The following is a 27,771-nucleotide window of genomic DNA, read 5'->3' as shown; positions in this document are numbered from 1 at the left end:
TGAGAGGCAAAGTAAACCTCCCATATGACTGCATATGGGAGCTGCAGGAAGGTTGAACTGGCATGGGAGGGGCTTCCAGCAACATTCAGCTGTGCAGAATTGATGTATGGTGTACATTGGGACAGTCATCAGAAGGAAACCTTGCCTGTGGCATCAAGACAAAAGTCAAAAACTAAAGTGTGCAGGGCAACATCTGGGAAAGCAGAGTTGTTTTGGAAAGCTGGGCCATGGACAGATGAAGCTGAAATTGAGCCATTTTCCCACAATCAGCAAAGGTATGTTTGGAAAGAAAAAAACGCAGCATTTGCTGAAAGGACACCTTGACTTTTAATCATGGGGGTGGAAACGTTCTGCTTTCGAGCTGTGCAGCAGCTAGTGGAAGAGGAAACTGGACTAAATAACAAATTGAGGATGCAAATGTCACGGACTAAGTCGAGTAGCTGAACCTGAAAACAGACTGGCTTTCACAGCAGAACAAGAAAACAAAGCAGACCTCAATGACTTGCAGTCCCCTCAAATTAGCACGATTAGAAATCTGTGGATATTAAACATGCTGTGCATGCAAGTGAGCTTAAAAATGTACCAGAACTTGATCTGAAAAGAAGTATGCGCAGGAACAATAATACTAGATGCCAACAAAAGACAGTTCCTGCATTTTGTGCTCAGTTACTATGTCCATTTAACATGTCTGTTTGCTGCACTGCTATATTACTCAATGTACCCAGTGATACGCACACTCTGTGTGTTTATCAGTTAGGAAATGTGTTTCTAATTACTTACTCTTGCTTTCAAGTGCTAAAACCTGATTATGTGCTGTTACAACATCTGTGCAGGTCTGTTCCTTTGAAAGAAAAGCAGGAAAATGACCAGCTAAACTCATGGCCGCTGCAGACAGAGAGAAGACGAAGAGCATACGGAGGGTAGGATCTTGTTATGTGGAGGGGGCCTTCATTACTCATAGGCCTGTGTTCCATCCATGAGGTTTATCTATGTGGGTAATAAAATGGAGCAAAACATATTGTGTAGCAGATTGCAATCTGGGCCTCTTTGATAGGAGATGAAGTTAAAAATGTGTCTGAGGATTTCTTTTCATTTGGGGGGGGAGTGGGGGCTGTACAAAGTGGATCAACGGATTTGTCACGTTTCTTTTCTTTAAGAGTTAAATGCAGAGAACTCTGCTGTATTTATGACTGCCTTTGCACATCTAAGGTGGAATATCCAAACGTAAGAATTGCTTTCTATTTTCAGGTTAGTGGGCAGAATCGTGTTGCAATCTGCTGGTGACGCCGTGCTGCCTAACCTCCTTTGCAAAAATAGGTTACAAAGGAGGTAGCCATCCATCACAGCCTACGAGAAAATATGTTAAAGTGCTATTAGTTTGCTTTGCCAAATGTGTTTTGGTTGAAATGTCATCTTTGCTCGGATTGTGCACGCTGTGAACTGTCGCTACCCTCGAGAAACTGTGATGTTCTTTCACCTTTTTGACATATAATTAGCAGATGCAGCTAGCCAACATGTTTTGGCCCTTTTTTCGAGGTCTGCACAGCAAGTGTTCAGCCACAGTGTGCTTATAATAATAATAATAATCATGATAATAATAACTTTATTTGTATAGCACTTTTCAAAACACAGAGCTACACAGTGCTTCATGGTTTGAGTAAAACTGTGGTTCCCAAACTTTTTTCGCTGGGCCCCCCCTTTGTTTTACAAGAAAAATACCCCCCCCCCCTCGCGCGCACACTCGCACGCACGCACAAACACATCCTCCAACCACACACACACACCCATATTTTGCTCCATTGCGGTTTATTTCACACCTCAAACATTTAGTAAACAATTAAGCAAATACAAGTAATCTGCAGGTGGTAAGAAAATAAACTACTAACTCTTTTACGCTGCGTCCGCACATACACGGGTGATTTTGAAAACGCAGCTGTTTCGTCCACACGTAAACGCCGTTTGGATTCACCGAAAACTGAGATTTTTAAAAACTTTTTTTGGGTTTATGTGTGGACGAGGAATACAGAGTGTTACTCCCCTCGAGTCTTAATAAAGCTCAACTTGTTCTTTGCGTTTTAGCTGACATTTATTTCGGACAGGAGGATTCTTCGACATGCCTTAACATGTAATGATGTTCAACCACAGCCGATACAATGCCGTCACAACTAAAAAGAAATACAAACTTAAATTAATATTCTTAATAAAGCCCTTAAGCATTATATATGATGAAACATTCAAAAACAAAACGATCAATAAAATACACATTACACCTCACACTGCGGTAATTGTACTAGAATATCATGCAACACTAGCGTATTTACATACAACGATAATAAACAAAATAAAACATTTACCTCATTGGCCTCACTCATAAAACTTTAATCTTTACGTCGTGGGAAGGTCCAAAAAAGGCACTCTTTTATTTATCTTTCTGTAGACATGCAAACCTCGTGGCTCGTCTCTTAGATCGTGTCCAAATTCATGGGCTGCATCCTCCTGAGGACGCATTTGTAGACCGATTATGTCACAGCGACGCGCCGAAGGCTGTCCAAATTCGTAGACTCCTCCGAATGCAGCCGACAAATGCGTCCTCCTTTTCCCCGAATTTGAAGGATGGGTCGGGTGTGTCCTTCGTGGCCTACCATATCCCAGAATTCATAGCGCGGCCCAGCCAAACTCCAGTTTCCAACAATGGCGGCCGCTACTAAGTTTTAAAATTACTCATACTAATCTTTCTGGGTCACAAAATAAACTTTTAACATATTTTCAGGCGAGAAAGTAGCTGTGTAAACATCAAATATCTGCTCGGTTTATCAAGATATCGCATATTTGCAAAAGTGCTTCGACGGTTTTCGGAGACGTCTGCTACCCACCAGCTCGATAGCTAGCCGGGAGCTCGAGGGTTACTGATGGGGCCGAGAACGGCACAACTCCCGGCACATCATTTTCAGATCACCGCGGAGTTTCGCTGCTCGGGTTAAACGTAATATATAATTCACTTAGACAACCTAAAATGTTATTGTTGGGCTTTTTTCAGTGTTTTGTTTGTTCGTGAGTAAATCGGTTTGGCTGCGATTAAAGTTATTAGATTAGATTAGATAAAATAAAACTTTATTAATCCTCCTGGATTTTCACACAGCTGACTAAACGTCAAACAGAAAACTGATTAAACAGAAGTATGAGACAGTCGAGAATTTACGCCAGTGTCCTGTTATATTTTAGATAGCAAGGAGCAGACGGCTGAGTTTATTAAACTCCACCGAGACAGCGGTGACGCTAATCAGAAGGCTAGACCGTCCAGTTTCACAGCCGTTTACTTCCGGCCTACCCGACCTTCTGAGGACCCGGCCCACGTACACCGCGAAGGCCAGGTCCTCAGGAGGATGCAGCCCATGAATTTGGACACGACCCAAATTAGCTTGCCGAGTGTGAGAGCCAAAAAATACCCTCTTAGCAACAATAGATGGAACTATAGAAAAGGTTCCTATCTAATTGCACAATTAGCACAAATAACACATTTAAACATATAAATCTAACATGCATCAAACATGAATTACTATTTATTTATTTCTTATTTCTTAATATTTCAACTACTAATTGTTTCAACCTTACATATCTAATAAAATGAACTTAAATGCGAGAGTTGCCTATGACGGCAGCTACACAGAGTTCGTCACGCAATGTTAAAGGTATGTGCCTTTTTCCACGTCACGCTGTGCGCCATGTTATTGTTTACAGGAGATGAATTGCAGAATGGGAGATAGTCAGAGACAAAATACTGTTAATCTATCTTCAGGTTTTACACGCTTACATTTACACACGCAGTTACTGTCCCTCTATTTAGAAAGGCAGAGGCGTCACAGTGTAATTATTTTACATCAAGGTTATTATCGTTAACGAAAACTAACGAAATAACGAAAACTAGAAGTGAAAAAACATTTTCGTTAACGGAAATAAAAATAAAAACAAAAAAAGGAAAACTAACTAAAACTGTAATGAGTGTTCACAAAACTAAAATTAACTGAATTTATAGCAAAAATGTGTTTAGTTTTCATTGATGTGTGCGTGTCATACAATAGTCAAGGGTGAAAAGGAAGTTTAGTTTCCAGATTTATTTCTTGCTGTCTCATTATGCCAGCAGGTGGCAGTACGTTAGCCGAATCGTCTGTGTTGCTGCTCCGTCCACGCGCAGAATCATGTCAGGAAAAGTCGGGAGAAAGCGCCAGAGTCCAATTTGGGATTACTTTGAATATGACTGTGTTTTGGATAAAGCAAGTGTCTTGTAGTGGAAAGAGACAAATTATGAGGGACATTTCTCAAGGGAAAAAAATCCCACAAACCTTAAAGTGCACTTGAAAAGCTCACACAAGAAGGCTAACCTAGCTTACCTTGAGAAGGTAAGGGAGCACACTCAACCCTCATCCCCAGAAAACAGAAGCTAACCCCAGGCAAGGTAGCGTGATGCATCCCGAGACAACAAGACGGGGATACCTACATAACTGTGTGAGTCAATTGCCTTCAAAAAGTTCATCAATTCACTTGAACCAAAATTAGGAACACCCGGTGCTGCAAGAGTTAATAGTCTTATTGGGGCCAAGATATACATTTTATAGTTGCCTGGTATCAATGGTTGTTCATCTTCCTTTATTTATTTATTTATTTATTTAAAGAACCCATAGGTGGGAATGTGAGTTGTCTGTCTCTGCGTGTTAGCCCTGCGACAGATAGGCGACCTGTCCAGGGTGCAGGGTATGGTAGCTGGAATAGCAACATACCCAAGGATAAGCAGAAGAGAATGACTGATATGATGAAACTGGGATTTTGTTACACTTAATTATTGCAAACAAAACTAAAACTATAACTGAAAGTAATCAAAACTAAACTGAAACTAAGGATTTTCAAAAAAATAAAAACTAAACTAAACTAGCAAACAATTGGTAAAAACTAATTAAAACTGATATAAAATTGAAAATCTGAAGTCAAAACTAAATAAAAATAAAAACTAATGAAAATTGCACAACTATTAAACCCTGTTTTACATGTAGTTGTTTTTGTTTCCTGTGTAATAATATTCAACATTGCTATCAAGGTTCAAGGTTCTTTATTATTTGTCACATGCATAGTTATACAAGTATAACACACAGTGAAATGTAGCCTGACATGTGCAAAAATTGGGGGGGGGGGGGGGGGGTGTAGAGGAAGAACATTATATATATACATATATATACACATATAGTATATACACTGGGTGAATGTGCAGTAGTAGCAGCAAGCAGGTGAATTCTGTACATTAATATGAATAGATATCTGACTATCAATACATTTTTCAAAAAATGCCTCTCTGTGCAAAATAGGTTTAAAAACATGAACAACTGTGGGATACTGTTTGTCCGTGATTTGAACCGAGGGAACAAATCCTGGCAGGATCAGCCTGATATTATTTGTATCCCACTGTAACTTTACTGTATAAAGAGCTAACGTCTCCAAAATGTCAGGAGTACTTATTTATTACAACAAGTGTTTGTGAACTAAAAATCTAGAATGTGGGATAATGTTTGTCCGTGATTTGGAGAGCCCAGCGCTCTCGACGCAGGGAAAACCAATTCTGCAGGGGAGACCTACCTTGGCACTTGTGCAGGTGAAGCCAAAGGGAAGATTCAATTCAATTCAATTCAATTCAATTTTATTTATATAGCGCCAAATCACAACAAAAGTCGCCTCAAGGCGCTTCATAGATACAGAGAAAAACCCAACAATCATATGACCCCCTATGAGCAAGCACTTTGGCGACAGTGGGAAGGAAAAACTCCCTTTTAACAGGAAGAAACCTCCGGCAGAACCAGGCTCAGGGAGGGGCGGCCATCTGCTGCGACCGGTTGGGGTGAGAGAAGGAAGACAGGATAAAAGACATGCTGTGGAAGAGAGACAGAGGTTAATAACAGATATGATTCAATGCAGAGAGGTCTGTTAATACATAGTGAGTGAGAAAGGTGACTGGAAAGGAAAAACTCAATGCATCATGGGAATCCCCCGGCAGCCTACGTCTATTGCAGCATAATCAGAATCAGAATCAGAATACTTTATTGATCCCTGGGGGAAATTATTTTTTGTTACAGTGCTCCATTTTAAACCAACATTAAGACAAGACAGACAATACGCTAACTAAGAATAGTACAATATATACATATATATACATACATACATACATACATAAGTCACTTATAAATAAATAGTTGGAAAAGAAACATGTGTAGCTGTAGCAGCAAACAGTGTGTTAAGTGGATGCGTTGTACAGGGAGATGGCCACAGGCAGGAATGATTTCCTGTGTCGTTCAGTGGTGCTTTTTGGTAATCTCAGTCTCTCACTGAACGTGCTCCTGTGACTGACCAGCATGTCATGGAGTGGGTGGGAGGTGTTATCCAACATTGTCTTTATCTTGGACAGGGAGGATTCAGGATCATCTGGTCCAGCCCTAACTATATGCTTTAGCAAAAAGGAAAGTTTTAAGCCTAATCTTGAAAGTAGAGATAGTGTCTGTCTCCCGAATCCAAACTGGAAGCTGGTTCCACAGAAGAGGGGCCTGAAAACTGAAGGCTCTGCCTCCCATTCTACTTTTAAATACTCTAGGAACAACAAGTAGGCCTGCAGAGCGAGAGCGAAGTGCTCTAATAGGGTGATATGGTACTACAAGGTCATTAAGATAAGATGGGGCCTGATTATTTAAGACCTTGTATGTGAGGAGCAGGATTTTGAATTCAATTCTGGATTTAACAGGAAGCCAATGAAGGGAAGCCAAAACAGGAGAAATATGCTCTCTCTTTCTAGTCCCTGTCAGTACTCTTGCTGCAGCATTTTGGATTAGCTGAAGGCTTTTCAGTGAGTTTTTTGGACATCCTGATAATAATGCATTACAGTAGTCCAGCCTGGAAGTAATAAATGCATGAACTAGTTTTTCAGCGTCACTCTGAGACAGGATATTTCTAATTTTAGAGATTTTGCGCAAATGGAAGAACGCAGTCTTACATATTTGTTTAATTTGTGCATTGAAGGACATATCCTGGTCAAAAATGACTCCAAGGTTCCTCACAGCGTTACTGGAGGCCAAGGTAATGCCATCCAGAGTAAGAATCTGGTTAGATACCATATTTCTAGGCTTTTCAGGGCCGAGTACAATAACCTCAGTTTTATCTGAATTAAGAAGCAGAAAGTTAGCGGCCATCCAGGTCTTTATGTCTTTAAGACATTCCTGCAGTTTAACTAATTGGTGTGTGTTATCTGGCTTCATGGACAGATAGAGCTGGGTGTCATCGGCATAGCAGTGAAAATGTATGCTATGTCTTCTAATGATGCTGCCTAAGGGAAGCATGTATAATGTAAACAGAATTGGTCCTAGCACTGAACCCTGTGGAACTCCATAATTAACCTCAGTGTGTGAAGAGGACTCTCCATTTACATGCACAAATTGGAGTCTATTAGATAGATATGATACAAACCACTGCAGTGCAGTACCTGTAATACCTACAGCATGTTCTAATCGCTCTAATAGGATATTATGGTCAACAGTATCGAATGCTGCACTAAGGTCTAGCAGGACAAGCACAGGGATGAGTCCACTGTCAGAGGCCATAAGAAGATCATTTGTAACCTTCACTAAAGCTGTTTCTGTGCTGTGATAAGCTCTGAAACCTGACTGAAACTCTTCAAATAAACCATTCCTCTGCAGATGATCTGTTAGCTGTTTGACAACTACTCTTTCAAGGATTTTTGATATGAAAGGAAGGTTGGAGATTGGCCTATAATTAGCTAAGACTGCTGGGTCTTGGGATATGCTTCACCATATTTTCTAGTCTTTGGCTTAGAATGAAGTTGGTTTGGAAACATATTCAGCAATGCTTCATCTCCTGCTTTGCGTTTGTGTGGGCACCCCGTGCTAGCAGTGTCCAAGCGTTGTTTTGTCTTTTCCCTTTTCATGCCGCGCACCCCCTGCAATGGCTCTGCGCCCCCCCCCCCCCCCCCCCCCAGGGGGCAGGCCCCACACTTTGGGAAGGTCTGGAGTAAAAGATTCACCTTAAAGTGCATATTATTCAACGTACAGATACATAAACAGACACATAAGATACATAAGCCTCTTCTCCGCTACTCAGTGTTGCCAACTCCTCAGTAAGGAAAATCGCTATTGGCTGTCCTAAAAGTCGCTAGAAGTCGTTAAATGACCATCGCCTAATTTGCATAGGCAATCTAATTGTCATGCTAATCTAATTGTAACCTATGTTGTTGGAGAGAGAAATAACATCGTGGAAGAGACATAAAGTGAGTAAAAAACGTCCTAAATGCATTTAGAGTTTATTTAGAACTACAAATTAAATTTCTTTTAGCAATTATTGTTTTTTTTAAATGTTTTTTAATGTTGTGGTGGACCACTGGAGGGCTCCACTCACACCCAGTTCTCAGGAAGTGTTGTTGCTGTGTTTTGGAGGGAAAGTGTTCAGTTCTGTGGTGATGAGTAATAAACAAGCAGTGTTTATCGAGAGCTCTCGTGTCGTCTGTGTTTACCTCCACATTGGTGACCCCTGACTCAAACATGCTGCAGTCCGATGGTGGCGCCGACTCCGCTCTGGATGCATCAGCAGCCGCCAGCTCTCTGCCTCCGGCTGCAGCTACGTTTGCTGTGGCGCTCGAGCTGCCGGACTTTTGGCTTCACGATCCCCCGTCGTGGTTCGTGCACGTGGAGGCTCAGTTCGCCCTTCGTGGCATCTCGGCTGACGACACGAAATATCACCATGTGGTGGCTTCTCTCGACCCGCTAGCCACCCGTCGTGCGTTGACTCTCCTCCGGGACCCACCCACCCGAGGGAAGTACGCCGCCCTTAAGGAGCTGCTTCTTCGGCGTTATGCCCTCACCGACGCAGAGCGAGCCGAGAAGCTCCTCTCCCTCTCAGGCCTGGGTGGCGGTACGGCTCTCGAACTGATGGAGCACATGCTATCCTTTCTCGGACCGGACGACGGGGGATTCCTCTTCACCCACATCTTCCTCCGACAGCTGCCGGCGGCCGTGAGAGCCGGCCTCGCCAACTCTCCGCTTCTGGGCACGAAGGATTATCGCTCCCTGGCTGAGGACGCGGATCGTATTCTCCTGGCTACCCGCACTTTCCACGATCACGACCTAGTTCCAGCCTCGCCGGCGGCGCCTTCCACTTCCCCGCTGACCTGCCACGACGTACCCGATCCTTCGCTGACGGCAAAGATCGCGGCACAGCGACACCACGGACGGGACCTCTGTTTCTACCATCAGCGTTTTGGCGCCGGACCCCGCCAGCGTGCTGTAGCGGCCGCGACCGCTGGCGACAAAGAAAAACTGCTCTTCATAGAAGACTCGCGCTCTGGGAGACGTGTCTTGGTCGACTCCAGCTCCCAGAAGAGCCTCCTTCCCCCGTCCGGAGCCGACAGTTTAGCAGCAGGCTGCGGACCTCAGCTTATTGCGGCTAATGGCTCTCCCATCGCAACGTTCGGGGAAAGGTTTGTGACTGTTTGTTTTCATGGTCGGGATTTCCAATGGACCTTTGTTGTTGCCGCTAGCTCTGTACCTATTTTGGGCGCTGATTTTCTTTGTGCCCACGGACTGCTGGTCGATGTCGCTAACAGACGCTTAATCGATACACTGTCTTTTTCTTCAATGCCCTGTTTCACTCGCGCCATCGAGACCCTGAATCGGGCTAATTTAGTGACTTCAGGGAATGTTTTTCAGCGTTTCCTCTTGGAGTTCCCTTCACTGACTGTTCCTAATTTCTCGAACACGGCAACGAAGCACGGGGTTGAACGTTATATTCCGACGGTCGGTCCCCCGGTGTTCGCACGCGCGCGCCGCCTCAACCCTGCGAAACTCTCTGTCGCTCGGGAAGAGTTTGCCGCAATGGAGCGCCTCGGCATGAATAGTGCCTGGTCTTCTCCGCTACACATGGTGCCCAAGTCAGACGGTCGGTGGCGGCCGTGTGGGGATTTTTGCCGTTTGAATAATGTCACGGAGAATGACCGTTACCCCATTCCCCACATCCAGGATTTTTCCGCCCACCTCGCCGGCACCTCGATTTTTTCTAAAATTGACTTGGTGCGGGGGTATCACCAGGTTCCCGTGCGCGCCGAAGACGTCCCCAAAACTGCCGTTATTACCCCTTTCGGCCTGTTTGAATTTTTGTGCATGCCGTTCGGTTGATGGACTCTGTTTTGCGCGGGCTGCCTTTCGTCTTTGTGTACCTTGACAATATATTGGTGGCCAGCTGCTCTGACAGTCAGCACGCGTCCCATCTGCATCAGGTTTTCCAGCGCTTAGCGGCACACGGCCTGATCGTCAACCCCTCCAAGTGCCAGTTCGGCTTGCCGGTTCTGGATTTCTTGGGCCACCGCATTTCCGCTGACGGTGTGGTTCCGTTGCCAGACAAGGTCCGGGCCGTTTCGGCTTTTCCGCGTCCGTTAAAGCGCTGCAGGAGTTCTTGGGGATGGTCAATTTCTACAACTGCTTTCTCCCCAGAGCTGCGCACCTGCTGCAGCCTCTCTATGCTGCCTTGAAGGGTAAAACAGCTAAGGACTCGATTGATTGGCTCCCTGAACGCATCCAGGCATTTTCTGGGGCCAAGACCGCGCTGGCAAACGCCGCCCTGCTGGCTCACCCGTTTCCGTCGGCGGAGATTGCGTTGACCTCTGATGCGTCGGACGTGGCAGTGGGCGCAGTGTTAGAACAGCGGGTCTCCGGTGTCTGGCAACCGCTCGCTTTTTTTAGTCGCACGCTTAGAGACAGTGAGCGCAAATATAGCGTTTTTGACAGGGAGTTGCTGGCCCTACTCCTCGCCACACGGCATTTTCGTTTTTTTCTCGAGGGTCGGAGCTTCACCACGTACATCGATCATAAACCTTTGACATTCGCGATGTTCAAGGTCTCTGATCCGTGGAGCGGGCGCTAGCAGCGCCAGTTGGCAGCCATTTCCGAGTTCACAACTGACATTCAGCACGTGGCTGGTAAGTCCAACTGCGTGGCTGACTGTCTATCCCGCGTGCTGGTTTCTCCTGTTTATGTGGGCATAGACTTTGAGGCTATGGCTGCTGACCAACAGGCCGACCCGGACATCCTTGCCTTTCGGTCTGCGCAAATGGGCCTTGTACTGGAGGACAGACCCGTGTGGAACGGCGGGCCTAGCCTGCTTTGTGATGTTTCCACCAGCCGTCCACGCCCTGTAGTTCCCCTTTCGTGGCGTCGTTGTGTTTTCGACTCCGTCCATCGCACCACTGCGTACCACCCGCAGGCCAACGGGATGTGCGAACGTTTTCACCGGTCGCTTAAGGCCGCGTTCCGTGCTTCTCTCACAGATGGCAACTGGGTTGACCGCCTTCCATGGGTTTTACTGGGGTTGCGCTGCGCGGTTAAAGAAGACCTTGGGGTTTCCCCGGCTGAACTTGTCCTTGGTCAGCCCCTCCGGGTCCCCGGGGAATTCTTGCCTGAGAGCCCACCCCCGTGCTTCGCTCCCTCTGTGCTGTCTCTCCGTCCCCCAAGAGACTCGTTTTCTCTTCCTGGCCCAGTGCACCATTGTGTGCCTGACACCTTTGTTCCGAGGTCATTGGACTCTTCGCAGTTTGTTTTTGTCAGGCATGACGCTCATAGGCCTCCGCTGCGTCCACTGTATGACGGCCCCTTTCGGGTTATTCAACCGGGCCGGAAGCATTTCCTTTTGGATTTTGGGGGTCGGCAGGAGGCTGTTTCTATTGACAGACTTAAACCAGCACATGTGCTTCTGGATGACCAGGTGGTGCCGGCTCAGGCCGCCCGCCTTCCACCCTGCTTCTTCCTCTGGGAGCGCCCCCCACCTGGCGGGGCCCGAGCTATCTTCAGTTTTTCCTGACCGCCCGTGCCAGCCTGGCCCTCAGGCTCGTTTCCCCTCAGCCAGCTCTCCACCTCCCCGGTTCAGCCTTTCTGGACGTTTAATTAAAGCAAGGGTTCTGGACTAGGGGATGACCCTACTGGGTGTTCGGGGGGGGGCATGTGTGGTGGACCACTGGAGGGCTCCACTCACACCCAGTTCTCAGGAAGTGTTGTTGCTGTGTTTTGGAGGGAAAGTTTTCAGTTCTGTGGTGATGAGTAATAAACGAGCAGTGTTTATCGAGAGCTCTCGTGTCGTCTGTGTTTACCTCCACAATGTCACAATTCCAACCCTGCTCCTTTACCCGGGATTGGACCGGCAAAAGTGACCCAAAATAGGCACTCTGGTGGAGTTGCTTTGTGTGTGTGTTTATAAGTAGTTTTAAACCTTGTGATCCACAAAACAGCATAAGAGTAAAAGAGTAAAAGAAGAACTGACTGCGTTGCAGCACCCGCTGCTTATTGAGAGTAAAAGCGATACGCACTTTCACGTCTTTTTTTAGCTCTTTCGGGTCTAAGGGGTCTGAAAACTCGCTAAATATAGCGACAAAGTCGCTAAGTTGGCAACACTGCCGCTACTGCCTTCTAGTGATGGGTCGTTCGTGAACGAAATGGCTCTTAGAGCCGGCTCTTTGACGTGAACGACGCGAGCCGGCTCCTTATCACGAGCCCTCACGTGGGTTTTTTTTTTCTTTCTCTCAGCCTCTCTCTCGCACTTTTTTTCTGCTTCACTCAGCAGCGAGCCTTGTGCTTTACGCTGGGCAGAGGGGGGAGGGGCGGTAGTTACACTCAGTAGCACAGGAACAGAGCCAGAGGGGGGGGAGAGAGAAAGAGAGCCAGGGACAACAACATCACATTAGAAAGGTATAGTAATCATCCACAACTATTTTCAGTTGCAGATGATAAAGGATTCAGAAAGTTTATTCATGCAGGCCCATATGACAGAGAATGTGCATGTTTCTTTTTGTTTTCATATTTTAATTTATATTTAATTGTGTTGTGGTTTGCAGTGTTTTGTGTTGTTTCACTTTAAATTTGTAAAAGGAAAAAGCTGAAAATTTAAATAGTTAAAAGTTGAAATGTGAATAGTTAATTTTTGTATTATATTATTTATTTATTACATTTTATGTGGAGTGAATAAATAAAAGTACATTTACGGTGGCCCCTAGAGACAAAGCACATACAAACTTCAAATCACGTACGAACTCTGAAGCACGCACAAACTCCGAAGCACATAAAAACTCAAAACATGTACAAAAGACAACAGAAGTACTCCAGGATGCTAGGGCGCAGTGTTGAGCTTTTGTTACCTAGTGGCTACACAAGCCAGCAAGTACCAACGACCGGATTTGGTGTGTGGTAATAATAGGTAAATGAACTTTTTTTTAAAAATTATTTGAATATATATGAGTGCCTGTGTATAAATACACAAACAATACACACATGCTTTCAATTGTGTAGTTTAAGTGATCTAGTAGCTCTGCTTTGTTAGTTCAGTTCATGCTAGAAATGTGTTTTGGAGTTTGTACGTGTTTTGTCTATAGGGGCCACCGCATATATTTATATATAAACATATATAAATAAAACCACTTTTTTACATTAGTAATTCCTTTTGTGCATAATTTTATATTATTGTTAATAATAAATTAATTAAAGCAACAAAACAACCTGAAGAGCCGGTTTGGAGCCGAAAGAGCCGGCTCTTTTTAGTGAGCCGAACCGAAAGAGCCGGATCTCTAAAAAGAGCCGGAAATCCCATCACTACTGCCTTCTCGTCTTGGCACACAAGCGGTGAAATCGTGACGTAAATGCTGCACGCTCTTTGGCTTTTTGTCAGACTCGGGATCCACGGTGTTGGGTTTTGTGGAGCCATTTTCCTCATTTCCAGGTTTCAAAATTAGTGGTTTGGATTGTTGTGAAGGAGTCGCTCTGATGACCAGCCAATCGGTGGCAGTCTATTGACTTTACATTTTCAGATGGACTGAGCTAAACTTCGGCCAAGCAGATAAAAGAAAAAGTACCTGGTACCACCTAATGGAAAACCTTGAAAACAGAGTTGAGTGGAGTTGAGTACAAGTGGAAAAGTACCCAAACCATATGGTTTATTCCAAGACATTGCTTCCACACAAGCAATTAGTCGTAAAACGATGGCCCGAAAGGGGAAAAGTTTAAGGCTAACCTATAAAAATGTGTTTTCAAAAGAATTAGCCAACCTGATAGGCTGAGGAAGGCTGTTTCATGATCACCTCTGGGTTTTAAAGTCAGAGCGAGGGACAAAAAGGAGACCCAGGTTATAACGTGTAACCATACAGCAGATACATCTGAACATGTTTTCAGGTGCAGTTACACAGCTGAAATGAGAGTTGTTGCCAGGCCTGTGTGCTGTGCTATTGATCAAGATTAAATTGTATTGTCTCTGTTCAGACATGTGACAGAGGGCTGAAATTGAATTGGATGTTTTAAAGCAGTTACGTGTTGGACTGTAATCCCAGCCCATTGTTTGAATCTTTCTTCTTGATAGTGTCCTCAGTCTCTTTTAAAGGAAAGATCCTTGAGCTGTACCCAAAACTTTGAATAAATTGATCTGCTGAGAGCTGGATTTTTGTGTCTTTAGCATTTGCTTCCTCTTTTCTTTTTCCTCTTGTGATCTGCACTGCCGCATCAGAGCGCATGACTTTGTGGCAGAACCTGATTAATCATGGGACAGCTCAAGCCAAGTCACCTTGTCGCTTGGCGCAGATCCAGGAGGAGACAGTTATGGTGGTAAACCAACACGCTAATGGTGTCAACCGGGGACAAGTCGAGGATCTCGCTGTTCTTTCCAGTTTATTGATCAAACCAGGCCTGCCTTTGACGACAGGTTTGTGTCCGTGCAACGCAGCGCTCGTTGTTAAAAAGCTTAAATCGGCAACAAATTGTTTTCCCGCCTTGCTTATTATTCCTCCTTCATTTCTGTCTACCGGCGCTTCTTGCGGCGCTGCGTTGCCCTCTCTTTTCTTTTCTGGGGCTACCTCCATCTGTCTCTGCAGGTGTGTTTTGTGTTTTGTTTCTTGTCTGCCATTCTTTGATCACTGTTGTAAATTCTTTTCTGCCCTCTTTCAGTTCTTTGTCTTTGTGGTTCCGTCTCGCAGAGATGTTTGTTGATGGGGTGTTTTTTTTTTTTTTGTTGTTGTTAAAAATGATGAAAGATGGCAAATTCATTCCTTGCCACTTTTCAAACAAATAGCACATATTTGGCAGTCGTGCAAAAATATCCCACCGGTTATTCAATACCTCACTATCTGTCCCAATGCACTGGTTTATTTCCTCTTCTAAACAGCTGAATGGCATCCTGCGGTCTGAATGTTCTGCATGCTCATTTATCTGTAGTCAAAACAAATTAGTAAGGTTTGGTTCGGCGTTGTTTTTGTCAACAGCGACGGATCTTTATGGGTCATTTCTTGATAGTTTAATAAGTTTGGCTCGCAGGGATGGATAAAGACTGTAATGTTAGTGAGAACAAGCAGAATTAATGACAGTCACATGTTGAGACAACAAAGGGATTAAAGATGAGGGAAGAAAAACAAGTTGTGTTTCAAAAGTCCTTTGCAACTGGAAGCAGCAGCTCTTTGGTTTTGGTGTCAAATGCTCTAAAAAATAAAGCAGTGTCAACTGACAGGGAACGGTAAATTACTTCCATTTGTCAAACGTGGCTGATTTTGTTTCTGGCTTGTTTTTTTCAACTATAAAGTGTGTGTGGAAGTCCAGGAGAAAAACTGTGGTTGGCTTACAGGTTTATCTAACGTTGCTGCAGCACAGCAGAATCCCCAAGGGCTACGGCACTGAGCAGAGTGACAACTGTAAAAACACAGAGTACAGTTGTGCTTTGTTGGCGGCAACAGCAGTGTGCACATCTGGCTTTGATCACCATGGTGATGGTGGTGCGGGGAGTGACAGGGCATGCAGAGCGATGGAGACTCTCGGGGGAATCATTATCCTGTTTAGTAAGCCTAATGAGAGAAAAGGTGTTGCACCTCAGTTAACTGCTGTCCTTGTCTGAAACACACACACACATGCGCGCGCGTGCAAGCAAAACTAAACAGTGTGCATGACAGATGTAAGTAAACTCCCTATTCTATAAGACTTACAGTACAAACAAAGACATGTAATTACAGCGCTACCGCAGCCTTCCACAAATTAACACACTGTTAACACTCATCATAACACTGGAAAAGTTGCAAGATGGCGTGAAAATGTGCACCCAAATGTAGTCTGCTGTTGTTTACCAAAGTTTTATTCATTTAAGTGTGTCATACCAGCAGCAAAGGCGAATAATTGCTTAAAACAAGAAAAGAACAGATGAATCAGTGGGGGGAACTTGTGAAGAAAAACCAAAAGCATGCCGTTTGATTGGGAGCCCGAAAACACCCCACTGTATCTACCTTTTATTCAAGGCATTCCTCTTGCAGATTAATTAGAGATATTTAAAACTGGTAAAATTTCAGTTGTGCTTCTACTTACCATTTTGAAAAATGTCAACTTGCCTTTTATTTTTTCAACCATGTATCCGCACATTGTGCCTAAAGAACAATACAGAACAGCTGTTTCTGTTGACCTGATGCTATGAGCGGACATTTCAATTAAGAGGCAGAAAGATATTAGTACTAGAGCTCTAAAGCGTCCTTAAACCCTGAAGTTGGGATTAATTTAAGTAACATATATTCCAACAACTCAATGACAAAGAGAGGCTGTATGTTAAATAGCTTAGTAACAGAAACCAAGCAACCCTAGGTAGACAAACTAGGAGCTCTGAGACATTCATCTTCAAGACAAGAACATTAAAAACCTACAGGGAGTACACACATGACCATGACCAATCTCTGCAATATCTTGCATACAACAGCTTCCTCCTCACTGCAGAAATCCAACTCTTTTCTCTGCTTTTGTAGATTATATACTCACCAGCCACTTTTTGGGTACACTTTTTTCATGTAACTCATTACATTTGTGCACATAGACATGGACAAGATGACCTGCTGAAGTTCAAAGATGGGGAAGAATTGCAACTTTTGAATTCGGTGTGGTTGTTGGTGTCAGACTGGCTGGTCTGAGTAATTCAGAAACTTCTGATCTACTTGGATTTTCCCACACAACCATCTCCAGGGTTTACAGAGAATGGCCTGAAAATGAGAAAATATCCAGTTAGTCTGGGTGAAAATGGCCAGGCTGATGGGGATAGAGCGATAGATAGAGCTGATACAAAGGCAGCTATAATTCAAATAACCACATGTTACAACCAACGTTTGCAGAAAAGCATCTCTGAATCCAAAACACATCAAATCTTAAAGCAAATGAACATACAGTCTATAAGTATTTTTCCTGATCATGTCCATGCATTTATGACCACAGTGTACCCATCTTCTGATGCCTGCTTCTAGCAGGATAATGTGCCATGGCACAAAGCTCAAATCAAACTGGTTTCTTTAACATAACAATACCCAAATGCCTCCACAGTCACCAGATCTCAATCAAACAGAGCACCTTTGGGCTGTGGTGAAACAGGAGATTTGCATCGTGGATGTGCTGCCCACAGATCTGCAGCAACCGTGTGATGCTGTCACATTAATATGGATTAAAATCTCAGAGGAATGTTTCCAGCACCTTGTTGAATCTGCGCCATGAAGAATTAAAGCAGTTTTGAAGGTAATAAGAGGTAAAACATGGTCCTAGCAAGATGTACCAAGGAAAATGTCTGATGAGTGTATGTAACTATTTATATACCGCATTTTAGAAAGGGTCAGGTAAGCTTAAGGAGGAGCTGACCTGTTCCTGTGTTTTGCCTCTAGCTTCTGTGTCATCTTGGCAGTGGTATTGGCATGCCACAAGACTGAAGCTTCATCCACAAACAGGGTAGCCTCTCATTAGTGTGCCATGGAAAAGTAATGGCTTCAGGGAGGGAAGCCAGCTTTGCTGTCACAAACACATTCGTCAGGAGCGTACAGGTATCTGGAAACATGAGACTGTCACGTCAAGACAGACCAACCATCACAAATCTGATTCCTCATTATCATTCATCTGGTATGCAGTTGAAGGTCATCAATCCAATTTTCATCAGTATTCCATGCGGGCGTGAAACTCGGTACCCAAGTGGGAGTAAGTGTGGAATAAATTACTCAAACTTAAAATTGAGAGGCAATGTGTGATCATAACAATCAATAAGGGAATAATTTGATTCTGATTAAGTAAAAAATAGTTACAATCAGTGGTGTATTTAATTTTTTAACAATGTATCCGTGGTACTGCTGTGAGGAAAAGATTTTTCAAAGCCGTTAAAGGTTTTTTTTTACTGAAAGCTGTCATTGTACCTGACGTCTTTGTCTTCCTCCTGCAGCCTTTTTTTCCCCCACCACAGCCTTGAAACTGCATTTCAACATCTCAGTCAGAGCTTAATGTCAGAGTCCATCGCTCATGTGCAATATTTACCTTTTCTGAAAAATGTACCCAGTGCTTATTATAATTTATTTATTTATTTATTTATTGGGGGGGGGGGGTGTTTTGATCCCATATACAAACACGCACAACACAGACTATATTGCCAAAAGTATTCACTCATCTGCCTTCACACGCATATACACTTGAGTGACATCGCATTCTTAAACCGAAGGGTTTAATGATGTCGGCCCATCCTTTGCAGCTATAACAGCTTCAATGCTTCAGGAAAGGATTTCGACAAGGTTTAAGAGTGTTTATGGGATTTTTTAACAATTCTTCCAGAAGTGGATTTCTGAGGTCACATACTGACGTTGGACAAGGAGTCCTGGCTCACAGTCTCCACTCTAATTCATCCCAGAGGTGTTTCTGTTGAGTTGAGGTCAGGAATCTGTGCAGGTGCGAAGTCAGGTTGGAACAGGAAGGAGCCGCTGGCCAGACAGAGAAGCGTGATTCGTCTCTCCAGAGGGCACTTCTCCACTGCTCTAGGGTCCAGTGGCCTTTCCACTGTGTTCCACCACAATGCTTTGCATTGCACTTGGTGATGTAAGGCTTGGATGCATCTCCTCAGTCATGGAAACCCATTTCATGAAGCTCTCTATGCACTCAGCTACTCTTAAGCTAATCTGAAGGCCATGTGAAGTTTGGAAATTTTAGTGATTGACTCTGTAGATAGCTGGTGACCTCTGAGCACTATGCGCCTCAGGATCTGCTGACCCTGCTCTATGTTTTTATGTGGCTTCCACTTTCTTGTAATACCACTAGCACTATGGAATATTTTGTAGTGAGAAACTGGACTGGATCTGCGCAGGTGGCATCCTATCATCATACCGCACTGGAATTCACTGAGCTCCAGAGAGCGACCCATGCTTTCCCAAATGTTTATAGAAACAGTCTGCATGCTGGGTTCTTGATTTTATACACCTGTGGCTGGGTAAGTGATTGGAACAATGGGTGAGTGAATACTTTTGGTATTGTAGAGTATAAAAACTGTGAATCCCTGATATTAGCTTTCTGTGTTCACTTATATACCTGTCATGCGATGAGACTCTTTCTAAGAGGCTTTGTTTAAGACAACAGATGCCGTAGAAAGCATGAAGAGCTCCAGAAAGGCTGTCTGGTAAAACTCTGATAGACAGGTACTGCAAATGGTGTTTCAACAGTTTGGCTTACTAAACTTATTGCAGAGTTGATGAGTCTGCAGCTAGGCAGGCCACAGGCTGCACAATTCACCCAGAAGGATGCGCACACACATTGTTGCACATGTATTGTTGGTAACAAAATGAAAAGATTGTGCTTTTCTTGTGGAGTAGCTTCTTAGGTTAAACAGTCACTTTAGCTACTTCTATGACTTACCACCTACACCTTGAGCTCTTTTGCAGGTCACCGCATATGCAGACATCTACTAAAACAGGAAAAATAAAAACTGATATAAAAGTTGTTTTTTAAAAGTCCTAAACTCCCCATAGGCATGTTCAAACTCCAAACTCACAGATTAGTTAGTAAAAAACCTTCCAGTGCACTTTGGGACAAGGCGAGTTTGTGTTCACGTTTACTTCCACGCAGTTCACCAAGGTCGCGTCGAAACCCAACAATTGGACATAAATCTTGTGGTGACTCCTTCAAACCCAACAGTGAGAGTTGCTGCTGTGATGGATTATTTAAAAGTACAACTGTCATCACTAGGTTGACCTGAGCAGCAGAACCATGCAATAATCTCATCGCACGCCAGTGAACCGGAGGCCCATCATACAATTTTCACGTGCTTTGTCCAACCGAGCGTGCGTCATTTGTTCCAGTGATGTGGCTCCCTAAAATCCAGCGATACTGATGTCATAATCTTCCTCTGGTGGATGTGATACAAGCCAGATTTGCGCAGGCTGATGTTTGTCCACCGACTCGATAACAGAACATATTAGATTTTTTTTTTAGAAGACAAACAAATGCTCCTGCTGAGCTTATCTTTTTAATTTACTCTCTGACACTGATGAATTCTTCAGTTACCTCACCTGTTGCGATCTTGATTTAAAAAAGAAAAGCTCTGTTTTATTCAGAGGGAGAACCCCCACCCCTCACAACCAGCCTTTCCTCCACCCGCTGTATGAGCTTGTGATCAATAAAGCTCATAAGTCTTTTCCTCCAACTGAGCGAGCTTCTGCTCCCTACCCGCAGAGAATCACTGAGCGTCAGACAGACCAGACACACTCCTCCTAAAGGTGCCTCCTGTCGCATACAAATCCCGACTTCGTCTTTCCTGCTCTGCTCTGCTCCGCCAGGCTCTGCTACATGCACATTCTTCCCTCGAGGCCAGAGACAACCAGACAAGTAGATAAGATTTTAGTGAGTCCTGGCCAAGAAGAGAAGATTAATATGAGGGGATTCATATTGTTTGTACATGCTCACACGCTTATGAATATGTTGATTTGTTTGAGGCTGTACTTAATGCATGTGCTCACGTGCCGACATACAAGCTTCAATCTTTTTTTTTGTGTTCAGCAAATTGAATTAGTGCAGAAGCAGCCACTCTCGCTATTTGCCTAATGAAGGAATCAGGATTTAAATGAAGTTTAGGGCCAAAAGCCACATTATGCTCGAGAAATAAACGGCTTGACTCATCTGATTTTCAAATTTTGTGAAATGTTTTGAAATCCCTTTGATTCAGGACCTCTCCCCCTGTGCAATGTAAATCAGCTGGCGAATAAATGACTTAATGGTCTCATTAATATGGATGCACATGTCAAGCTTGGCTGTCGTCAGATGTCAACAAGATCTGAGACAGACTGGACTGCCAGTTTGGATAGCGCGGGCGGAGGGAGGCTAAGAATGTTCCTGAACAACATTATTACAAGCGATTACAGACAACATGAGAGGATCTTCAAGCTGAGCAAATATCAGAAACGCTTTTAAACACACAGATACACGTGCACGCACCCCTATTCAGGACTAAAATGCACATTGGTTCTGGACTCCAGCCCAGGCATTGGACTGTATCCCAACTGATGTCACACATGACTGCACCACTAATAGAAGCAGGAAGGTTGGGGTGTAAATGAGAAGTTGAAATAGTTGACAAAAATGAGTGGGGGCTGGGGGGGGGTGGAGGAGGTACTGACATTCAGGTGGGCAGGAAGCCCACAGACCATCCCTCAGGTGGGATCAGGCAAACAAGCACGTGGATGGGCTGCAGTTGAAAGCGCCATTGCCGCATACGAGTCGGAGCAGTGTTTGGTTCAAAGCCAGTGATAGAGACCTAATTGCACTTCCATTATGAGTCATGCTACCGAGTATTCATGTGCAATTAGCGAGCGGTTCAATAAACGTGTTTCTGTTTACATGCCGGCACATATTGTAGGCACGCGTGTGAACAAATCAGCTCCAGAGACTGAACTTTGATGTGTTTCCTTGATTGTATCCTCTGGCAGATAGCAGCGCTGTGTGATTTGGGGCGCAGGGGTTAGAGTGCCTGAGTCAGCTCCGGCTTTGCTCTGGGAACAGCCACTCTCCCACTCGTTTGAAATCACAGCAACGTACAGTCCATCTCAAGAATCAAACCACCACAGGCATTTTGTAGCAAAGCGATAGCCAAAAGTTTATCTACAAGCACTGAGATGCAGAAGCTGGCTTGCACATTTTGTTTAATCTGGGGACCCCATCGGTGTTTTTTCCTGCTTGGTTGGAATAATTTTTGTAAGTCAAATGTTGTATTTAAATTTTCATTTGATACCCAGCTGTCCAAAACAATCACGAAGAACATTTCTTTAATAAATCTTCTCTGGTTGTCGTGTGTCATTAAGGAAGCCTCACTGTGCTGATGTTGTGCACATACATTATCCTAGTGCACATACTTAGTTTAGAATATTAAACACAAATGTATTGATAACATGTTCACTGTTGATTTTAGGACGTGAGGCTTTTGGGTTTTTTTTTTTTTTCATGGTTGCATAACTGCAGGCTTTTTGTTATGCAGAAGAGTGGGGTCAGAGGTTAAGTGGACTAAATGTGTGCCAGTGATGTTTAACCATAAGCATAAAATTCTCGGGTTGTTTTTATAGCAATGGTGAACACTCAATGCATCAAAGCACGGACAGAACCATTTACCTTACTGCTCCTATGTACTACTTGCCCAGTAATACTCTTTGGAAAATTTTAAAATCTCAATACCTCTCTTATAACACCCAGATCCTCTGCTTAACCTATTTATTTATTTATGAAGACATTGTTCAGGTGGTGTTTTTTCACATAAGTTATGCCATATGCATTACTAAACCTTTGCATCTTAGCGTAATTATAACACAATTTCCAAAATAGTTGGAATGTGTTTGTAAGATTTTTATATTTATACATATTTTTAATGATATAAATCAAGGACATTTGTGATTGATCGATTATTTCTTTGGTGCATCAAGGCGACTTCAAGCTGCTCTGGAAAACTAAGTTGCAGTATTATTTAAAGTGAGCCCCAGTAGCTTATCATCTCCAAACTGAAGGCCAAGTTCCACAGATCGGGGATGTCAACAGACTGCACACAGCCAATCTCCACTCTCCTGGGGCTAACAGGAGGCTTGCCATGACCCTTCACTGGCAGGCTCGAATCCAGATTCTGCCTGTGGGCAGTTGGATCGTAGTGTCAAAGTGTGGAGAAGACATGGAGAACAGTGTGTCGTATCGGGCAGCCCTCATTGGGGAAGAACAAGGCATGTCATCATTGGAGGCAATCTCAAAGCAGAGAGATTCTGCAACCAGCGGCGATCCCATATCTCCACAGTCTGGGAGTGAAATCTATCCTCTAAGATAACAGCACTCGCCCCCACAGAGCGGGGTTTATCAATGACTACCTCGAGAATTTGGTGGAGTGGAGTGGATGAAATGGCTTGCCTGCAGTCCTTACCTCAACCCCACTGAACACTTGTGGGATACGCTTGGTGCTGCTGTTTATTCCAGAGTGACCAACACAACCATATTGGCTGACTTGCTACAAATGCTGGTTAAAGAATGGAATACCATCCTACATCAGTGTGTGCTGCACGAGGAAGAGTTGCCAGGCTGTTGTGGCTCTGTATGGTCCTTCTAAATGTTACTGAAGCCCCTGTTTGATAAATGAATGAATTCTGGAATTGCCAATATGACTTGTTTATTAAGACTTTAATCATCTAATCCAGTACACAACACCAAACAAGAGTCAACAGCAGAATAAGCTGTTTGGCGTTGGCAGAGAAGATCTGGCAAGTTTTTCAGGGGTGCAGCACCCATACTGAACTCTGCTGCTCATACCACAAACTTATTTTCCTTACAAATGTGGCTCCAAATAAAGAGCAAATAAGCAGACTTTCCAACTGTATAAGATTTATTGCCAAGAAACATTGTTACAACCAAAATATAATCGACCAATCACAAAGGTCCTGACTTTTTGTGCTAAGTTTATATATGTAGTAGAGTATAGTTTTAAATTTTTATGCTTAATTAATTCCAGATTGATGCAGGAATTTAGCAACTTTGTAGTTTTTGTTATTTTCTGTTTCAAATGATTTCAGAGATTGAAAATTCTGGACCGCAGGAAGACCAATTTAACACAGTGAGCCTAGTTATTGTACCGAGTGCTGAATACAGTTTGTGTTTCTGACACAGCCAAGAGTTTCTTTAAAGACTTCGTATACATCACTCAAGTGTGCATCAAGGAACTTCCATACCATTGTGCATGATGGGCTTTGAACAATGTGCTGATAACAAGCAGACATAACAGCCCTAAAGCTTATCGGCTTTTAGCCTTGCCTCTTGCATACTGAGATTTCTTTGTATTATTTGCATCTTAAGCTTAGTTCATTTTATTCCTAAATTGTTGAACTTTTTGTCCAAGCAATCTTTCAGAGTGCTGAACTCCCTCCACATAATTATCAGCCTCACTGTGTCATAATTTCTTCTTGAAAAGGTGGACCTAAGTGCAGAAGCAGACCACAGTACAAGTTCAAAGGGTTTATTTCCAAAGTCCAGAGCATGCAATGAAAATTTAGGAGCTCTGCCACAGGGAGGAAGAGAGGAAGCGGCAGTAGTTAGGAGCGAGTGGAAAGGCCTGTAGATATTCTTGAGCACGGGAGTCCAAAAGATTTTAGTTTGCCACTGAGGAATTTCCAAAAGGCCACAGGCAACTGGACAACACACCGAGGGACTTCTGGATCAGGAGATGTGAGCATGGGCTAAGTACTTGAAAGCAAAACAAAACATGAAGCTAAGTGAGCCTGACTTCACCACAACAATAGCTGTACAAACTGAAGGAGATGGAGCGAGAGACCCTGGTCCTTAAGTACGCAGGTATGTGATGAGATGATAGGCTGGTTTGTAACGTTCAGTGAATCCTGGCAGAGGAGAGCCAAGGAGAGAGGAAAGAGAGAAAGAAAAGGGAATGGAGGGGCTGAAGTTGAAATCAAATTATAAATGTCTGATTGTAAAATGAAATGAATGAAATTAGCAGCTAGTAATACAGAAAACTGTGTGAGGCTAATCGTCACTAACCCTTTTTATAAATATCGCTAATATGTTGGGCTACAGAGGTCTGAAAGCAGTCGTGTTAAAATAAGAATAATAATAGTGATGAATAACTTGTAGTTCCACCGTGTATCAGAAGACATACAGTTTGAACATTTAAGCATAGTTAAGATACTACAGGTAAGGAGGATATGAGCGCATGCTAATCAAACTTCTATGGACACTTGCTACCAGCCAATCCGTCTTGGGGAGGAGGGGTCACCTCTATGCAGGCTTGATGGCCATTAACTGTGGTCACCCCACTGGCTGTTCTGGATGTTGCCCGAATGATCAGATTATCCAGTCCAGCTCTGGACAAAGAATTACTTTAACATCCTTAAAGTAAGAAAAAGTGAGCTTTTTGTGAGAGCGAGTACAAAGATAAATGTAAGCTGGTCACAGATGAACACACACAATACCTAAAGGCTTGCTGAAGAAGCCAGCTTTTTCCTTTGTCTCCCTTTTCGTCTGCTTTTCAGGCAGCTGTTAGATTATTGCTTATTTGCACACTTTGGGAAAATTCTAGTAGCACTAATGTCTGTTAAGATTAAAAGACAAATAAATCGGAATTTAGATTTTGTCAGAATTTGACGACGAATGGGTGTAATTGTTCTTCAGCTTTTGCCAAACTCGATCAAATCTGAACCTGCATTTGAATTCTGATTTCAACCAGTCATTCTGTCATCTGGCTGCGCCGCAGTGTTGTCAACTTTCCATTCAAAGCCTCAGAGCTGACAGTCAGAGGAGGGAACAATTAAGCTCTCTGTGAAATAAAATCCACACGTATTGCCTGCAACGAATAAAGGCATAGTGACTGTCAGCTACTTTATTCGTTATAAATAGAGGTCCAATTAAAGCCGAAAGCTTTGTCTCACTAGAGGCTCATTTACGGTACCACTTCCAGTATCTTCCAGTATCTTGAAAAGTCATGACAGATAAGGAACATAGCATTACTGTAAAACCCCCAGCCAGTCATTGGAAAGAGAGACTTGGGGGGGGGGGGGGGGGGTAACAAAAACAATTCCTGACACTGAATTGATGAATATTTTTGAAGCACAAAAAAATTTACAGGGGACTGAAGTAGCAAAGTGTTCCTATCTTACTGTGTTTCTCTGTCCCTAAAGGCTCTATTTTCTTAGTCGTATGGAGATTTAAATATACTGTGATCAAACTGATAAAGCAAAGACTTTGTGAATTTTTATTTTTTTACCCGTCAAGTCGGTCATGTCCAAATACTACTGTGTATCTAATATTGTATTCACTTCCTGTCACCCTGTCTTAATAGACAGTCACGCAAACAGAAAATGTAGAGCAGAAACTTTAACCGAATCCCACGTGAAGAAACACATTCCAGCAGATGAAGTGGGAGTTGTTCTACCACCATGTATTCTCGTTAGAGTACGGCACATATATGATGTGTGTACTGCTCTTACCATCTCCAGGTGCTGTCTAGACTTCAGGAGCCGAGCCAGACCAAGTGAGCAGAGTTGAATGGCCTTTCTCCTGCCGTTAACACGGCTTGTCTGCCAACATTACTGTGCATATGGTCAGTGTGTTCCCAGGCGGCCCGGCTGCGCACAGACACGCAGCACTTCAAGCTGGCATCTTTGCCTACGCAGACACGCTGGAGAAGCACACACATGCAAACTGTCTCCTTTCCTTCCGTCTGGCCCGCAATCCAATGATTCCAGCTGACAGCAGCAGACGTGTCACAGCTGGCTCCGAGACCAAACTGAACAAAGGCAGGTTAAGCCAAGTAGGTCACATGTCTCCTTGAAGGCATCAATCCTTTCTCGCCCCACAGGGAGATTCACAATTCTGTCCATATGACGTTTCTGGTTTCATTTACCTTTATGCTCCACATACTTGGTGGTATGGTATTCTATACTTACTGTAGTGCTAGCAAGTAAAGGATGTATTCTAGACTACACACACACACACACACACACACACACACGTGTTTACATATAATAATAAAAAATTCTAAAAAAAAGAAATCAACATTTTAGGACTTTTTCCTGAAGTTGAAATGTTTGTGATTTGACTGTTCGTTTGTGTATGTATGCCATTTTTTTTTGTCCACTTACATGTACGTGTCCTAACAACAATATCTTCTGGAACAAAGACAAACCTTCTTTTACAAAATATTACTTTGCAAAAGTTCCCTCAATGGAAAAAAAGGATTGGAGCACATTGATCAAATATTTAATTTAGCAGTATAAAAAAGCCAAAGTCTTAAGAATGATAATTCACCAAAGCAAATGTACTTGACCTTTTAAAAACCTGCCTAATTCTGATAATCTGAATCTAGTTTTTAATAGAGGAAATTATAAATAGGACAATTCTGGGCATTTTATAAAATGTAGCTTTTTATCGTGCTACAAAAAACAAAGCCCCTTTTATTCTTTAGTGTTACCAAAATCACACAACCAAAAAAACAAAGTGAGTTTTTTTCATTGTTGTTGTTCTCTTGTTTTGCCTTTTCCCTGCAGGGAAGCTAATTAACCTGCCCATTTCTTTAGCTGATGGTAATGCACCTGAACACAGCTGCATACGTCTTCCTTGCACAAGGCTTTCGTCTGTAAATTGACTGTTTCTCCTCTAATGAGCTTCTTTTAAGGCTTAATAATGAGTCACTTCCAAACACAGATCTTCTTACATTCATTATTTGGATTATAATTTCTTTCAAATGTCTAAATATGAAAAAAATATAGTGAGTGTAACAGTTTCCTCTCTTCCAATGGAGTAACAGTTAAGAGTAAAGAGGCATCTTTTTTCCGTTTTTTTTGTAAAATGTGTAACATATTCCTTGCATGAATAGTTATTCTGTCATTAGACCCGAAATGAATTCTGTCTCCACTGTCACAGAAGACGCGAG

At 43.3% G+C, this 27,771-nt stretch overlaps 1 long non-coding RNA gene across 1 annotated transcript in view; it reads left to right on the top strand.

Moving 5' to 3' along the window:
- The window catches only part of LOC146583471 (uncharacterized), a 30,918-nt gene extending 3,691 nt beyond the window's left edge, over nucleotides 1-27,227 (top strand). The window contains exons 3-4 of the long non-coding RNA XR_014893145.1: nucleotides 834-920; nucleotides 26,336-27,227. This is a non-coding gene — a long non-coding RNA (uncharacterized LOC146583471). The remainder of the gene's footprint in view (nucleotides 1-833; nucleotides 921-26,335) is intronic.
- The last annotated feature ends 544 nt before the right edge of the window (nucleotides 27,228-27,771 follow it).

The sequence above is a fragment of the Mchenga conophoros genome, linkage group LG1 (assembly GCF_057382185.1).
Source record: "Mchenga conophoros isolate Kocher_MC1m ecotype Shallow Benthic linkage group LG1, M_conophoros_male_GT1.1, whole genome shotgun sequence".
Taxonomy (NCBI): Eukaryota; Metazoa; Chordata; class Actinopteri; order Cichliformes; family Cichlidae; genus Mchenga; species Mchenga conophoros.
This window is presented reverse-complemented; position numbering and strand designations above follow the sequence as displayed.